The sequence below is a fragment of the Gymnoscopelus microlampas genome (assembly GCF_963454915.1).
Source record: "Gymnoscopelus microlampas genome assembly, chromosome: 16".
NCBI lineage: Eukaryota > Metazoa > Chordata > Actinopteri > Myctophiformes > Myctophidae > Gymnoscopelus > Gymnoscopelus microlampas.
In genome coordinates, this window is record NC_139953.1 from 47960374 (window position 1) to 47977719 (window position 17346).

Below are 17346 nucleotides of genomic sequence, written 5' to 3' on the forward strand. Positions count from 1 at the left end.
TTTTTTTTCATGCACGGTTTGCTTGTTTCTGTCGCTTGTTTTTTAAAACCTGGCAGCAAACTTGGCAACCCGACTGACATCACTGACCTATCCTTGGTATTTGTACTTCCGGGTTGCATAATGATGACATCACTGTCGAGTCCTGTGGTGTCATGAACCTAGGCAGGTTTGTTTACCACATTACCCTGGGCAGCGTGCTGTGCTGTGGCCGACTGGCCGTGGCTGTTTGTTTTTGTGTTTGGGATGAACATGGCACGTGAAGGACGGACATATTGTGATCGAGACATGAGTGAAGTGAAAGTAACGGCCTGGGTGGAACAAAGGAGGTACGTAAGAAGGGGGGGGGGGTTGAAGCAAAGGAGCTGTGTGTGTGGTGTTGTGGAGGACATGGGCAGAGTGCAATGGCGGCCGCTCGTGTTGTTTCGGCGAAACCCGTCGCCGTGCGGTGTCGGTGGTGTGCACGGTAAACGGTACGAAGCTGCCTCCCCTTCCGTTTTGTCCGACATTTGGTGAGTAGAAGTAATTATGTTGCGCGGTGGAAAAGGTGTAGTGAGCAATGAGATGTCCCCTACGCGACGCGTAAATTCAGCGCGGCCGCCGTGGCGAGTCAGTTGGCGACATGTGGTCTGGCGGTGCGTTGTTTATTCGATAACAGAGCTGTGGGGTGTCGCACCGAGGGTGCGGAAGTCGCTCGCCATTTATATAGTTAGATAAGGGGAACTTTAGCTTTGACGTGTTTTGGCAATTAAAGCAAAGATGTCAACATGTGTGTTCCCAAATATGATATTTATGATGAGAGCATTGGCCGTACTGACGCACGCTGGAATGATTACCAACGTTTGTCTGTGACTGTGTTGTGGTATTAAATCATGCTGCAGTGTTTTTAGATCTTACCACAATACTGATATTCAGCATGATGTACAATTTATTTTTTTAAATTTCAATTGAAAAGAAAAGGGGCAATCCTTCTTGAAGGTAAAGCCTTTATTGAATAGCTATAATTTCATTTTAGAAAAAAAAACATGTGTCCACCTACAGAACTCGGCCTTTATGAATTGAATACGCAGGACCACAATGGAAACAAGCCCTCAGGGATTTTTGTGTTATCCTTTTAGCATTATTGTGTAGGCCTTACTGTGCCTCTGTACTTTTTGCAAACTGCTGATAAAGAATTCAATCAATCAAAGCCACACAGCAATTTGCATGATGCTCAAGCAATGGCTGAACATGGCTTTGCTATCATGCTGCCTAGGATGGCAAATAAACAGTGATATGTTGGATGGATGGATAGGCTTTTAGTTTAGTGGTGTTAGTTAACAAAATTCAGTGGCGTAAACATACATGTCGTTACAATACACAATGTCATTTAGAACATTGGTTCTCAAAGTGGGGTCCGGGGACCCCCAGGGGTACTTGAGGGGGTTCCAGGGGGTCCCCAGCTAAATGATGGACAGGAACCAAATGGGCCCTTATGGGTCTGTAACTCTGAGAGTGTACAAATGGAACCAAATGGACCCTAACGGGTCCATTTGGTTCCATTTGTACATTACATTAACATTGATTTTACAATATGAATTGGGGTCCCAGAGACATACATGCTATTAAATGGGGGTCCGTAGCCTAATGCATGTCACACTGGGGGTCCTTGAAATTAAAATGGTTGAAAATCACTGCTAGAGAGCCGTAAAAATCTTCTATTATGGGGGTCCCTGGCTTATCTTTTCAAATGGGGGTCCGCGGGCTAATAAGAGTCTATTTGGGGGTCCTTGGCACGAAAAAGTTTGAGAACCACTGATTTAGAAAAGGCTTTGGACAGCTGCTTTTTACAACAAACCCTCAAACGTGTTGCTCTGCTCCGTTCCCCAGGTGGTGAAGCTTCACACCAAGCTGGGGAAACCCATCCCTTCCACGGAGCCCAGCGTGGTCACCCAGACCTCCTCCTCCACCACGGCCGCCCCCAGTAAGACCCCCTCCTCTGGCCTGGGCAGCTCCAGCACCACCTCTTCGTCCCTGTCCATGGGCACCTCCTCCTTCAATGCTTCTGCCTCCCACCCACAACTCCTCCTACCTGAAGCCGGTCAACATAGTGAGCGGTGGCGGGGGGGGCGCTCGCCAACAGTCTGTCGTCTGCAAACTCCACCGCCCCCGTCAAGAAGGCCTCCGCCCCCAAGATCAACTCTGTCGGTCAGAAGGTCCCCTTTGAATTTTGACGTCTCCTGGCGGTATTTGACAATGACTTCATTCTTCACCTTGTTGCCATTAGGCTCTGTACTGTGTTTTTGCTGTATTCCTGTTTGATTAGTATAGCTCTGCATTTAACCAGTTCAACCACATGAATCCGAGCGTCCCTATTCGGGGCTTGTCGTAATAGGCAAACATTCAGTGAAAACAAAAAATCGTCTCACTACACGTCACGAGGCATTGTGTGAGCTTGTAGATCGGCAGAGATTGATGAGTGATAGAAAAGGACGGGGCCAATTACAGACCCCTTGCACACCCATCTAAGTATATAGGGTTTAAGTCATTGAACCCCTATATGTACTTATCACACAATGAATAAAGAAAACGACTTCCATTTTCACTTTAAAAATGATGAAAATATTTTTTTTTTTTTACAATTTGCACCTATAATGACGTGCCCAAAATAGGGACACCAGGTTGAAAGTGGTTCAAACACTCATCACTAATAAAGAGTGAAGCTGGTTTCACAGAGCGTGCTTTGCACTCAAAGGCTACATGCCAATGTCTGGATAAGTCTCTGCCAACTTGTGTAGTGATGGACGGCGACCAGGCGTGCGTTTCCAAACCTAACATTTCTTGAAGTTCTGTGCCTTGTAGAATAACAAGTGTATAACCTAGTTTAACCATGCAGTCAAATGGCCAATAGTTCACTCCTGGCCCTTGCAAATGGAAACGGTCATTGTTTTCCTTTTTTTTTAAATTATTATTATTGTGATTTATTGCATTTGTATGCTGTCCATTAGTCAAAGCATCTGTGGACTAGTGACTCCTCAGTAAAATGTAAAATGGAACGTCACAGTTTTAAGTAAACCAATACTAAGAATCTTTGAATGGGATTGTGTGTTAATAGTGATGTTTTGTTTGTTTTTGCATGATCAAAATTTTGATTTGCAAATTCTTATCGGTTAATCAATTCATATTTTGTGTGTATTTACGATTAGAGGTTGGGTGTTCACTAATGTCTATGGTAAGTTTACGGTAACTTTTGATTGAAAAATAAGGCCCTGCTACAAATAATAACTTCTCTAGCTGTGGTCTTTTGGAGCAGTAAGGATGAAGTCATTAGTAGACACAATTTCGGGTTTTATCGTATTTGTTGGCTGTTCACTTCATCCAATGCCATCTGCAAACTCACAACACCTTGCATCGCCTATTTTCGCCACTAAATAGGCAATTTATGAAATATTTGCAGATATTAGTGAATGGGATTGGGTGAAGTGACATTTAAATGGATATGGATAATTGTACCTGACTTTCAAACCATGTGCCTCTTGTAATGATTGTGTGTGTGTGTGTGTGTCACAGGTGGATGCTGCGCTGGGGTCAGAGGAGATGGTGGAGACCCTGACGGAGAGGAAACTGGACCTGGAGGAGAAAGTCTGGGAGCTGAGAGAGACGGTCACTGACCTGGTCAGTGCACCTGTGTTCTTCACCCCGACTTGCATGCAATCAGTGTTTCATAGCCCATTAAGACCTGACGCCCATTTTACAGACGCCCTCTCAGTGGTTCTCAAACCTTTTCATGTCAAGGACCCCCAAATTGTTGTACAAGCTTGCAGCGTGGCACGAAGTGACACGTTGTGAGCTTGTAGATCTGCTATTTACAAAAGATTTGTACCGGTATACATTTTTAAAACTTAAAATGGGACATTCTACATAAGGAATACTTTTACTTTTGGTATTTTAAAGGAATAGTTTAGCCAATAATTTGATGACCGGCAGCGGTTCCGTATGGAGACACAAAGGAGATTCTTTGTATCTCCATACAGAACCGCTGCTGGTGAGTAATCGATAGAAAACGTCATTTTGGGCGTGAACTATCCCTTAAGTACATTTTGATGCCACTACTTTTGTAGTTTTACCCAAGTACATTTTGAATACCAGACTTTAGCTTGTAACAGTTTTCCTACATTGTAGTATTGATAATTTTACTTAAGTAAAAAGATTTGAGTACTCCTTCCACCACTGCATTTGGCTTTGTTCTACGCCTTACAATGTATATACTACCACACATGACGGTCGGTCCCCTCTTCTGTCCTCCCAACAGGAGGCCATTAATGACATGAACGACGAGCTCCAGGAGAACGGCAGGGAGACTGAGATGGAGCTGAGAGAGCAGCTGGACATGAGCGGGGGAAAGGTCCGCGAGGCCCACAAGAGAGAGTTGAGGCTGCCCAGGAGACCATGGCCGATTACCAGCAGACCATCAACAAGTACAGAGAGCTCACTGCCAGCCTGCAGGTGCATAGATCACTACACACATACACGTTGTACTACTATACTTACTTACCGCAACATTTTAGGATGGATTTTCGTTTTAAATGCATTTTTTCCCCCATGAGTTTTTTTGCCGTTTGTAACCCTGAACCTAACTCTAAATCCTAATTCTGACCCCAACCTGAATCTTTTCCTAATTGTAACCTTGGCTCTAAAAGTCTTTGTTAAGAAATTCTCTTGTGGTGTCCAGGAAAATGGCCTTCACAAGGTCAATTTCTACTATACTTATGGGGACACGTGGCCCTCAAGTATATTCATAAACACACACACACAGACACACACACACACACACACACACACACACACACACACACACACACACACACAGGAATGAGAAGTGAGCTGCTATGATTATCAGTAGGTCGTCAGTAAATGCACATTGCTCACTGCTGTCTGTGTGTGCTTTTCCCTGTGCACCAGGAGACCAACAGAGAGCTGACCAACCAGCAGAATGCCAACGCTGAGCAGGTCCTGCTGCATCCTCCTGCAGAGATGTTTGATTTCAAGATAAAGTTTGCAGAGACCAAAGCTTATGCCAAGGTACGGCTGAGACGAATGTCAGAATGCTAGGAATCTGATTGGGAGTTGATGGGGATTTGAATCAATCCAATGACAATAAAATGTCTAAAGTGACACTTTGGTACCACTACCACAAAACTCAAGCCAAGCCATACTGGAAAGAAATGGATTGGAAAAGGTTGTATCCAGTTTAACTGAGCACTAGGCTTACGTGATCATAATTCTTGTTAATGGCATCAATGGACATTTAGTTTAAAAGTTTTACATTAATAAAAGTTTAAGAAGAGTAATGAATAGTAACCGCTCATATCATAAAATTAGGATAATCATTTCTGCATCCTAAAATTATTACGATATTTATCAATTCCGATTCCTTCATTTTCATGGGTACCTGGCAGTTTGGATATGGTTCCTAACTTCTATACCCAACCTTGACTGTGTGTCTTCCAGGCCATCGAGATGGAACTGAGGAAGATGGAGGTGGGCCAGGCTAACCGCCAGGTGTCCCTCCTCACCGCCGTCATGCCTGAGTCCTTCCTCCGCCATGGAGGAGACCACGACTGTATTCTGGTGCTGCTGCTCATTCCAAGGCTCATCTGCAAGGTGTGTGTGATCTGCAAAAAAACGAAAAAAAATTGTCTGACCAATGCCACATGGGTTCGATCCTGATTTTGGAGAGTCCTAGACCACTAATGTTTGACCGATCTTTTGTAAAAAAAAAGTATTTTAATGTATTTAACAACATAAGCCCTGTTCATACATTTTCAGAAATAGCCTATCTACAAGCTCACAATGTGTCGTGAGCTTGTAGATCGACTATTTTTGTTATCGTTTTGAAAACGTTTGTTAATGTTCACTTAAAATGACATGCCCAAATAGGTAATAGGGATACTCTGTTGAAAGTGGTAAAACATTGGGACACATCGGCTGCATAATTACAATACTGATCGTCGACAAATAAGTAAAACAATGGCCATATATCAGCCAACCGATGTATCGCTCAGGCTCTGCTTACCACCTGTTCCCAACATGTCCGTGTGTCATTTCCCCTGCAGGCGGAGTTGATCAGCAAGCAGGCCCAGGAGAAGTTTGACCTGAACGGTGACCCCCTGCAGGGAACCGCGATGAGGGGATCCCGTGGAGAGCAGCTCAGCTTCGCCTCAGGATTGGTCTACTCCCTGGGCCTGCTGCAGGCCACTCTGCACAAATATGAACAGTGAGTGACTATCGCACATGAGAGACTAAATTGGGAATGTTGTCATTGGAGAATACCCACCATGCTAAAACTTTATAACAAGATTCCAAATAAATTAAAAGATTCTGGTAATGCTCCATGTTGCTATCCAGAACTGAACACCTTTATTCCCAATGTATTGAACATCTTCAATAAAAATTCAGTCCAATGAGAGACAACCTTTCTCGCTCGTATTTCGTTTATAAGTTTTGTCCTCTGTTAACTACTTAAGCCCTACATACTTACCGTCATACCGTATGACGAATAGTGAAACTAGCAATTCTACAAGCTCACAACAATCTGCTATTTTTGCTGCAAGGGAAAGTGCGACATTGTATCATATTGGTCCCTGAATCTGAACAAAGCAAACGCACTACTGGTTTGAAAACACACTTAATGCATTACTTTTGAGCGTCCTGTGTATCACAAAAACCTTAACGTTATCGGTCTCTCCACTCTCGCCACTTCTAACATTATCTGTCCTTCCATTGTCATGTCCTCCTCTCATCCAGGGCTATGAGTGGCTGCAGTGTGGAGGTGTTTAAGAGGATGGGCACTCTGTACTCTGAAATGAGCGTCCACGAGCGCTCTCTGGACTACTTCATCGACCTGCTGCACAAAGACCAGCTGGATGAGACCATTCAAGTGGAGCCACTCACCAAGGCCATCAAATACTACCAGGTAACAACAATACAGGACCTCTAGGCTGCCATCTAGCATTTAAAACATGCACACATTTGTGTGTGTGTGTGTGTGTGTGTGTCTCTCTCCATGGAAAAACTGTGCATGTGCCCGATCTGCATTAATACGCATTCAACGTATTCATGCTTGTTACTTGTCTGTAAGTAACTCACTACTGTTGTGTCCTCCAGCATCTGTACAGCATCCACCTGGCGGAGCTCACAGAGGACTGCACCGTGCAGCTGGCTGACCACATCAAGGTATTTCAACGCCTTGTGATTTTGTCTTTATTTATTTTTTTGTTGGTGTTTGCTGGGTTACATGTCGCCTTTCCGACGTTAACGAACCCTATACCTAACCCTAACCCTAACCGCACGCGGAAGCCACTAGTCGGAGTGGCGAGATGTCGGAATGGAAGGCGGTTACCGTTTGCTGCTGTCTGCTGCACCTTTAATGCGGTCACACCCTTGCCCGTTAAAGCCGAAAGCAAGCTACGTACACTGCAACTGTGAAGACAAACGGATCTAACAAAATAAGACTAAGGAAGTTTATTTTGTAATTTGGTGTTTTTTTTTTTAATTCTGTTGTGATTTGGCACTATAGTCAAATTTAACAAATTGTCTCAAGACAGTTTACATATAGAGCAGGGACCCAACGTTTCCCCCCCAGATAGCATTTGGCAACAGTGGCAAGGAAAAAACCCTCCTTTTGACCACTTAAACCCTATACTTAGTTGACTGGATTCCCAAGAACTCTATTCTAGATCCACTCCTGTTTTCGCTCTACACTGAAATACATTGTCATCAAATGTTTGCCCCAGAATAGGGTTCATGTGGTTATTGGGAAGAAACCTTGGGCAGAACCAGGCTCTAGAGGGTGGGCGCCCCTGAGATACAGGGGAATGGAGAGAGAGAATAAGTGCCTGGTGTGCATGGATTCAAGTTCTCGCCACGACTGATTTCAGTCATTTGTATTCCATAGAAGCCAGCATGTCTTCTATGGCATCATGTTGCGCACCTACGCTCTCAATGCGCCTGCGACTGTTTCACAAATCACACATTACGACTTGGTCATACAAACCTTTTTCAGTCGTGAGATTGTATTTTGCTTTAATCCATGGGTGTGTCTCAGTTCATCCAGAGTGGCCTGGACTGTGTGGCAGTGGCGTCGGCTCGCCTGCGGGCCTTCCTGACCGCCGGTCAGGAGAGCTCCAGCCTCTGCATCCTGCTGAAGGACCTGGACACCTCCTGCTCCGACATCAGACAGTTCTGCAAGAAGATCCGTCGCCGCATGCCCGGAACGGACGTGATGGGAGCACCCGCCGCTGTCATGTTTGGACCACAGGTACACATACACCCATTCTACTGTCTGTACGGGTCAGTGATTCTCAAACCTTTGAATTTCAAGGACCCCCCCCCCTAATTTTTATGTGCACTAGGCCACAGACCCCCATTTGATGCAATTCATCTCTGGGGTCAATTCTTCATCTCTGGGAACCCCAATCCACCCTGTAAAATATGTTTTCAATTAAAAAAAAAGCTACTTTTTGATATAATCTTTCACTGATATATTTTTCACAATGACCATTCCACATACAGGTAAATGTTGTTTGACAACTTCTCTTAGAGTGTTTGCCCCTGACAACCGGGAATGTATTTCTTTATGTACTTTTACAGTTAATAACAGGATTCCCACGGTCATGAATTTCCTGGATATATTTTGAAATGAGAAAAACTGTCTGCCAGGCCTGGAAAATGTTTGGAATTCATCAAATGTTTTGGAAGATGTTTGGATATACATAGTTTTTGGCTATTGATTTTGTTCATAAAAAACATGTCTAACATTTCATGAAATATGTAACATGGTAAAATGCAGTGCTGCGTGAGAGCTGCCTATTATACAGAACATCACGTAACAAAAATAATACATCTACAAGCTAAGAACAAACGTTGTTAGCTTGTAGATCTGTTCTGTCATGTGACGCCTTTGCTCGAGGTCTGTCTTGGGGCATTGATGGAGTAAGAGCCTCATTATTGCCACCATACGATTGATATAGGCCTGGAAATAGGGTGAAAAAGTTATGGAAAAGTTTTGAAAATGACCAGGTAAAAATGTGTGGGAACCCTGACCATTGCTTTAAAATATTACTGTCTATCCCTGTGTTTCCCCTCCTTTTTTTTACTTCCACTTAGATGGTTGAAAAAATTCTGAAGGACAGACCTGGCGGAGAGAGGATCCTTACCGAGTATGCTCGGACAAAAAGCCTAACGGATACCAGAAGACGCGACATGGTGAAGATATTGGTTGCACACATGGCAAGTGAACATGGGTATGTTGTCATCTAAAAAATATGCACCCAATACACAATTTTGGTTGTACTTGGTGCAGGCCAAAATCCTCCTTTTTGCAGAAGGCAGCGTCACAGCAATACTTTTGTTTGGATCTCATACGTGTGTGTGTGTGTGTGTGTGTACTGTAGGACGAGTCCTTCAAGGCGTGTTAAAGAGGACTATGCACAGGGCATCACTGCCTTATTCCCATACCTGGCCGATCCCCAGGGAAATTTGGGCTATGTAAGTACATAAAACACCAGTCTAACGCACATTTACACATGCTCATTAAAACCAAATGACACTTTCCCCCCCTCTTTTCTTCTTGTGTTTTAGGAACAGTATTACAATCCAGTAGATGGGAGTGGGTTTCTGGCATGGCGAGTGAAATCACTTCAAAAAGAAGCATCAGAGGGACAAGAAAAGAGCAGAAATGTTCAGCCACTGACGGGTGTGTGATTTTGATTGTAGCTAGAATTTAAGGCTGAAGTCACATGTTCACACACACACACACACACACACACACACACACACACACACACACACACACACACACACACACACACACACACACACACACACACACACACACACACACACACACACACACACACACACACACACACACACACACACACACACACACACACACACACACACACACAGGAAGAACCAGTGCAACATGTCATGTTTCCCCCAGTCCACTGTCTAGCAACTGTGAAGATGGATCCTTATAGTAAATGCATATCACTGGAAAGTATTGCAGCAGTATATGTGGTTTCTACACTGTTACAGGTGGTCCAAATGCTGGCGACAGAGCTCCCGTCTGTGAGGAAAACCAGCTAACCACAGAAACCCAGTGTCGTGAGGCCATTGTATATGTGGCTGTATGTATGTATGTATGTATGTATGTGGCTCTTCAACTGCCTTGCATTAACCCACTAAGACCTGAGGAAGCGTCTGTGTCACTTTTTCATTTGAGCTAAAAAGCATTATTTTACACTTTGACTATTCAAAAATAGCAGATATATATCCCCTCCCCTCCTCTCCTCTCCCCTTCTCTCCTTCTCTCCATATCTACAAGCTCACTGTGAGTTTAATGTTTGGAAAATAGCAGATCTACAAGCTCACTGTAAACTTGTTGCCTTATTTTAAATAGCCGATCGACAAGCTCACTTGTCAGCTTGTAGATAACTTGTGAGCTTGTAGATCTGCTATTGTCACTATATTTATATAGTGACAAATATATATTTGTGTCTAAAATACAGTATTTTTGCTTGACATTTTCAGCAAATATTGTATTTCTTTTTTTTTACAGCTCCTGCTGCGGACCCAGGTGACAGACACACCATCCCAGGCCTACTGCAAGGTGTGTAACTATCTAATGTTGGCTTATTGACATTGTCTTGGGGTCAAATACTAGGTTGTGGGGGTCTGTGGTTTAATGCATAGGCAAAAAAATGGAAGCTCTTTGACATTACAATAGTTTGAGAACCACTGGTATTCAGGTGACAAGTATATGTTGCTTACATTTTCTATAGTTGTCAGCTAATAATAATAATAATAATACATTTTATTTATAACGCACTTTACATTCTCACGGATGTCAGAGTGCTACAGATTAAAAACAGAGCATAAAAACAGCATAGGCAACAAAACAATTACAATAGACCCAACCAGGCTAAACTAAAGGGCCAACTTTTAGAAATTATAACTCAATACGAAAAACAAACAAAGTCCATGAAAAATTAGAAAAATGCTTTTTTTAAAAGGTAGGTTTTTAGTCAATTTTTAAAAGCATCAGTGGACTGTGGCGCTCTCAGGTGGTCTGGGAGGGCATTCCACAGACATGGGGCTGTGTGGCAGAAGGCCCGGTCGCCCATGGTGCGGAGGTTGGTGTCAGGCACGACAAGAAGGTTGGTGTTGTTGGAGCGGAGGCTTCGGGTGGCAGGTTTTGGGGTGAGGAGTTCTTTGAGGTAGGGGGGGGGGGGGGGGGGGGGGGCGTTGCCGTAAATGCACTGATGGGTGAGAAGGGAAATCTTGTATTCGGTCCTGAAGGAGATGGGGAGCCAGTGAAGTGAGCGGAGGGTGGGTGTGATATGGTCATATTTTCGCACTCTCATCAGGACCCTATCAGCCCGGTTTTGGATGTATTGGAGCCTTTGGAGGCTCTTGTTAGGGATCCCGATGAGTAGTGCATTGCAGTAATCCAGCCTGGAGGAGATAAAGGCGTGGACGAGTCAGCTGACTGAAAGGTGATAATAGGGGGGTGATTAGAGGTGTGGTTATCCATATGTGGCCAATATTTCAGCACAATATGACAGTTTTCAAGATGGATCTTGGCACTGTTTCTTTGCTATTGTCCAGTTTATAGAAAGCTATATGCTGATAGCCATCATTGCTTTGTGTTTGTTTAGTAACAGGGAACAGCCTGTCTCTGCAGGTCCTTTTTAAACAGAAAATTAAGGGTGTGTTGGCAATTTCATCCAACCATAATCAACAACTTGATTGTATAGGATGTGTCCTGTATGAGTTCTCTCTCCTGATTGGATGAAATTGGTCTCTCAAAATCACAATTTAGTTTTAAAGGCAGTTACTGTATTCACCCAGAAGCAGTATAATAGCAGTCGCACCCCTACTTAAGTAAGACTGTGTTTGCATACTGGTACAGTGGTGTAGTTAACTGGTATAGTTGCTGTGTTTTCACGTCGTGGATGCAATGTATTATTTAGTATATTCGTTTCCATTTGAAAGTATGCTTTAATAAGTACCTGGCATACAAACATGCTCACTTCTGTGTGCCTACGTGTCTTTGGGTCATTCCAGGGCCAGTGTTTAAAGGAGGAGTTCACCCAAAAAATTACTTATTTTCTATCAATTGCACACCCTATGAAGCCTTGAATCCATGGATTATTTTTTGTTTTTGTCGCATTCCTAAGCCAATAATTTGATTCCCGTCTCCTACCAGCTAATGTATCCGGTAGGAGACACAAAGTAGATTATTTGTGTCTCCTACCGGAAATACACACGGTCATCAAATTATTGTCTTAGGAATGCCACAAAAACAAAAATAAATCCATGAAATCAAGGCATAAATCACAGTATTATTCATATTGTAGCATTGTTTTGTCTTTTTTCATAACTATTGATTGTGAAGCATTTGTTTGAAAAGAACACTAACACTTGTTTCCCTGTTTTTCAGAAGCCGTCCAGCACTGACATGTTTTTTTGCCTTTAACCTTTTTCTACTTTTCAGGAATGTTCTTTGTGAATAATTGTCATATTTCTAAGATAATTGCATTCCATTTATGTTGTGGCTCGTGAACCGGTAGTACCCAATTTCTATAACACAATATTGGCCATCCCTGAATTTAATAACAACTCACACATGAAATAATCAATTCTAACAAATGCATAACAAACTATTTTGGATTGTATACTGCCTTTTCATGACCCACTACCTTATATTTACATGTGCATGTTGTAAATGTTTAACTCACCATTTGTTTTTAGGGCTGTAAGACTGTAACACTTATTAGGACTAAATTATTTTTTAATTCATTTTGACAAAAAATGTAATTTTATTCAAACAGCCAATATACACTTATTAAAATAGGACTTAATTTCCTAATTAAACTAATAAATGTAATCCCAAAATAATTATGGAAAATGTTACACATTGATTCATTGATAAATACAAAATTAGATATCTACAAAATACACTTTGAGATAATTAACTTAATCAATATAGTTGCAGCCCTACAATTTGTACCTATTTTTTCAGAATGTTACATGTTGTTTAATAATATATTAATATATTTACCAGGAGCTTGCTTGATCCCCTTTTTTAACAAATGGGTCGGTGCAAGAATTTTTTTCCCCGTGCACTCCTAAATTGGCTGAAATAGGAGGCGGGTTTTTTGCTTCACCCTGGAAAATATTGAATTTACTTAAAAGTTAGAATATCATTTTGGATAATAACAGTAATAGTAGTAATAATAATCATTATAGCATCAACAATATATCTGTCAATAATAAACTGTTTACAGGCATTGTAATAGTTACCATACTATATAATTGTATAATTATCAATAATAACTATAATTAACCTATATATAGAATCATAAAATATAACCATACTATTATTACATATATAATCATAATAACAACAACTATAATAACAATAATTGATAGGACATTATACCAAATATATTGATGGTGTTGCTTACAGTAAAGGTACCAATAATACAATTGTGTTAATAAATACTTTAAACTATATCTGCTCTGCTTTGTCTCTACTTATTATTCTTTTTACCATGTGGTTGAAAAGTGAATCTATATGTTTGGTAATGTATTTAGTCGCATGTATTTAACATTTACAATGAATACAGATGTGTTGTTTTTTTTCTTTTGGAATTACTATTCATAATCAGAAGGGTTCTTCACTACTAAAGCTGAACAAAAAGTGAAACTTTGGAATGTAACATCTCTTAATACCTAAGCCCATACACATATGAACATAATACACAAAAGTTTTTTGTTTAACTGACAAAAAAATGTATTTGACCAACTTATCCACTTAACGGTTTGATCCATGCAAGAGTCAAAGCTTGTAATTGAAAGTGTTGTCAGACTATAATCTCTGCCTGCTGGACAAAATGGACTTCAATCCCTCTACTGTGTGTAAAACTGTGAAGCAATCTACATGGACATTAGAGCTTAACCAAAACTCCTGCCTGGTGATGACAAGTCTGTCACAATGTAGGCTAAACAATAGTTTTTCATTGTGGTATTGACGCCATTCAGTAACATTGATGTGCCTGATATGCTGGGGAGTATCTATTTTACAATATACAAAATGGTATGGCTTCAACCCAGCTACTAGCCAGGTCGACATGTATCGTAATGGTTCCACATGTATTATATGGTGAGACATTCCCAAGTACATTACAAGGTATTTAATATCTATTATCAGGCTGGGGGAAAATAGGTGCTGAATCTTATACTCACAAAACATGACATCATAATATAAGGAAAACGTGAAATGTCTTCTGAGTATTTACAACTTGTTTGCAAATAGCAGATATGCCATTTACTCTATATACACAGGGTATTGTCTCCTCTCAATATCTCAGATCAGAACAATAAGGTAAAAAAAAAGGCAAGTTTGCTTTAACAATAATTTATTTTGAGATCTTCAACACCACTGGAGACTGGACTGTGAACTATGTGACGATGGATTCCTTGGACCCCCATGGCCGCAACCCAGAACTCTGCGTCGGCGCAACCACACTTTGCAATTGCCCTGAATTGTGAAAATTCTAGTTCAGTCTTATGCTAGATGTGCTCCTGTTTCTGCTCAACATTGTAACAGGGCCTTTTATTTATATGGTATATATTTTACCACGAATGTTCGTATTTTACCACGAATGTTCCATTTTCGTATGAAAATCTTGTACATATTGTGTGTCTTGTGACGATTGGGTCCAATATTTAGTTCAGTAACCATGGAGCTAAGGAATGGTTCAGAAGCTGTGTTCACGTTCACAAAATGAATATTGGAATTGGTCTATTTGTTCTATTTGATGCCTCTTTGTTATGCATCTTTTGGGAGGCCAAATACAGGCTTATATTTTTGTAACTGTCATTATTCGACTGTTCTCTTGGGATAAAAAAAACTAAAACAAAACAAAACAATTAAACGTCAACGGTATAGTTTGAATTAACGGCTTGCTCCTCCGGATGCGAAACGTAACGTCTGGGGGGTGACAGACCTTTACACCCACCCTTTGTTATTGTGGTCCAAGTGAAGACGATGATTACTTTTAATTGAAAGTCATGTGTAATAATTAAAAGTAACTTCCCCTACACTGTCTATGAATTGACCTTCCTTCTCTCCGTGTCTTCCGGGTTGCAGTTGGAGGTTCTTCACCTGCTGTCTCCAGAACAGAAGGCTGAGCTGCTACTGAGGCCTGAGATTGCAGGCCTGGACAACGGGACCCTCAGCCTGATCTTTCACAGCTTGATGACCGGTGGTCCTGGGCCCACCCCCACCTCCACCCCCGGATACACATACACCTCACATAGCCCCTACTCACCACCACCACCACCACCACCACAGAATAGCTTCAGAGAGGTTGCATAGCTTTAAATATTATACATTTCTTTCATCCAATTAAACTTTTACCAGATTGTTGATGGTAATCTTCATAACCTTAAACAATATTATTTTGTTCTTTTTGAAACACTTGCAGGTGGTGAATGGGTTGATGGGAGCTTTCAGACCTGTTGGGAGCCTCGTCAGTGAGTTTGTGTCTCTCACACGTGAGGTACATACAGCGTACATACATATACTATATGCATATATGAGAAGCCAATTACTTGTTTTTATATGACTAGTTTATTATGGTTATGCATATTACATCTGCTAACCTGACATGACCCTGACATTCCTATCTATCTGTTGCTCTCCAGAGAAATGTATCCGAGATCGGAAGCATGACTCTGACCCAGACCCTGCTGAACTGGACCCTAGCTGAGCTGGCTGGCATGTACACGCCACATAATACGTCCATAGCCCAACCAATGGAAGAGTTTGATGTGACAAATGTGGAGGATTGGTTCAACCATGTTGTACCGCCACTATTACAGAGATTCTTACCCCATGGGCAACTCCCTGACCAAATCAAGTATGCCTTCCACCAAGTGTTGTAAGTACAATTCATATTCTTTCATACAGTGAGTAGATGCATGTACAGTCCAGCGTCCATGTCTTTCCAATTATGTTGTGCAGGCTAGTCTTGACCAAAGTCACAGATTTTCCTGGATGAGCCGAACTAGTTTAATTAAGAGTGCCGGTGGTGTTAGTGGACTTCTGTTTCCTTTCACATTCAACACAACACAACACAAAATAATGGAAATCAACAAAAGGGCAACGTTTATTTATGGATTAACTCAAAACGTTTCTTTGAATATTACATGCGAGATAGCAAATATTGAGTGAGTAATAACTGGAATTGTTGATTGTAACCTTAAACAAGTGACCTAAGCAAGGCAGGACACAAAGATTACAAAAGGAAAGACAAACACAAGCCCTTTACTAAGATGTGAACACAGGGTAGGTGGCTGAACAAAGTTAAAATTATTAAAGGGAACTTAAATACAAACCGACACAAGGAATTTGTCACTTTGTGATAGTGAACCTAACAAGACAAAGGTCAACAATGTCCTGCTTTTGGAGTGATAACAAAGGTCAGCCTCTGGGCACCCTCTGGTGGCCATCCAGAAATATTGCAGGTTATGTCCTTTGTAAGTCCCTTGTTTCGTCCACTGTCCATTATCTATGAATATGATGCTGATTATTGTGCTTGCTTGTTGAACAGCTATTTGGACATGGGCAATGACACCACTGAGGTCCAGGACACTTGCAGCATCACCCTTGAAGAAAGATCATGTGGCGTGAGAAGGCTTTATTAATTGTTTCTGAATTTCTTTAATTTAAATGTATTACACAAAGGATTCCAAATTCTATTCTAGATGTCGTCGGATAGGAAAGTCATGCCTGTACATCCATTATCCTTCTCCCCATCTCTTCTACCAGCTTACCAACGCAGTGGAAAATGTGGCCCGTTTCATGCACTGTGCTGCCCGTAGCAACCTCACTATGTCAGAGTCGATGATACCCAGGAGAACCTGGAGGACCCAGACTTCATCAGGATGTGGTTCCAGATCAAACTGCTGCCTCTGCTGCCTACAGTTCCCATAAGCCTCCTCGACTGCCTCAGCTTTAAGAACTTCACCTGTCCTGTTTACCAAGCCCTGTGAGTTGTCCCGTTTATAAAGGGAATGCTATCTTCTCTAGAACATAACTGTTTCCCAAACATTTTCAGCTTGAGACCTTAAAGACCTGAGTCATCATATGCGTCTCATGGATCCTGATCACAACCACAGCCCAGTGATGTACGAACACTTCATCCATTCCTTCTTGCTACATCACAACACGTCCGGTAAGTGAACCAAGTAGCCATAGCTAGAGACAAGCTCAGAGGACCATTTGTCTGCAGA

The 17346-nt window shown here is 41.8% G+C and overlaps 1 long non-coding RNA gene and 1 pseudogene across 2 annotated transcripts; both read left to right on the forward strand.

The window, feature by feature from the left end:
- Positions 1-2035: 2035 nt before the first annotated feature.
- On the forward strand, positions 2036-15427 carry LOC311063053 (dynactin subunit 1-like; annotated as a pseudogene). Its single transcript has 12 exons — positions 2036-2086; positions 3547-3651; positions 4289-4482; positions 4939-5058; positions 5488-5640; positions 6093-6253; positions 6784-6952; positions 7144-7212; positions 8084-8296; positions 9145-9243; positions 10601-10651; positions 15200-15427. The product of its transcript is annotated as a dynactin subunit 1-like (transcript).
- Positions 15428-15932: 505 nt separating this feature from the next.
- On the forward strand, positions 15933-16952 carry LOC311063295. The gene is made up of 3 exons (XR_014602569.1): positions 15933-15992; positions 16665-16740; positions 16883-16952. It is a non-coding gene; the product is annotated as an uncharacterized lncRNA (long non-coding RNA).
- Positions 16953-17346: the final 394 nt, after the last annotated feature.